Below are 331 nucleotides of genomic sequence, written 5' to 3'. Positions count from 1 at the left end.
AATGCAATCTCCTTTTTCCTCCCCTTCTGGAATACCCATGACTCAGATATTTGAGCGCTAAAGGTTGTTTGATCTCTCTCTCAGATTTTCTTCAATGCCTTTGATTCTTTTTTCTTTTCTTTTTTCTTTTTTCCTGCTTGTGTTATTTCAAACAGCCCATCTTCAAGTTCAGAGGTTCTCTCTTCAACTTCCACAAGCCTGCTGGTTAAACTCTCCACTGTGTTTTTTATTTTGCTGAATAACTTCTTCAGTTCAGCAAGCTCTGCTACATTTTTTTCAGGGCATTGATTTCCTTGTACATTTCTTCTTTCAGATCCTGTACACTTTTCCT

The sequence above is a fragment of the Galeopterus variegatus genome, unplaced genomic scaffold (assembly GCF_000696425.1).
Source record: "Galeopterus variegatus unplaced genomic scaffold, G_variegatus-3.0.2 Scaffold4246, whole genome shotgun sequence".
Taxonomy (NCBI): Eukaryota; Metazoa; Chordata; class Mammalia; order Dermoptera; family Cynocephalidae; genus Galeopterus; species Galeopterus variegatus.
Note: the sequence above shows the minus strand (reverse complement) of the source record.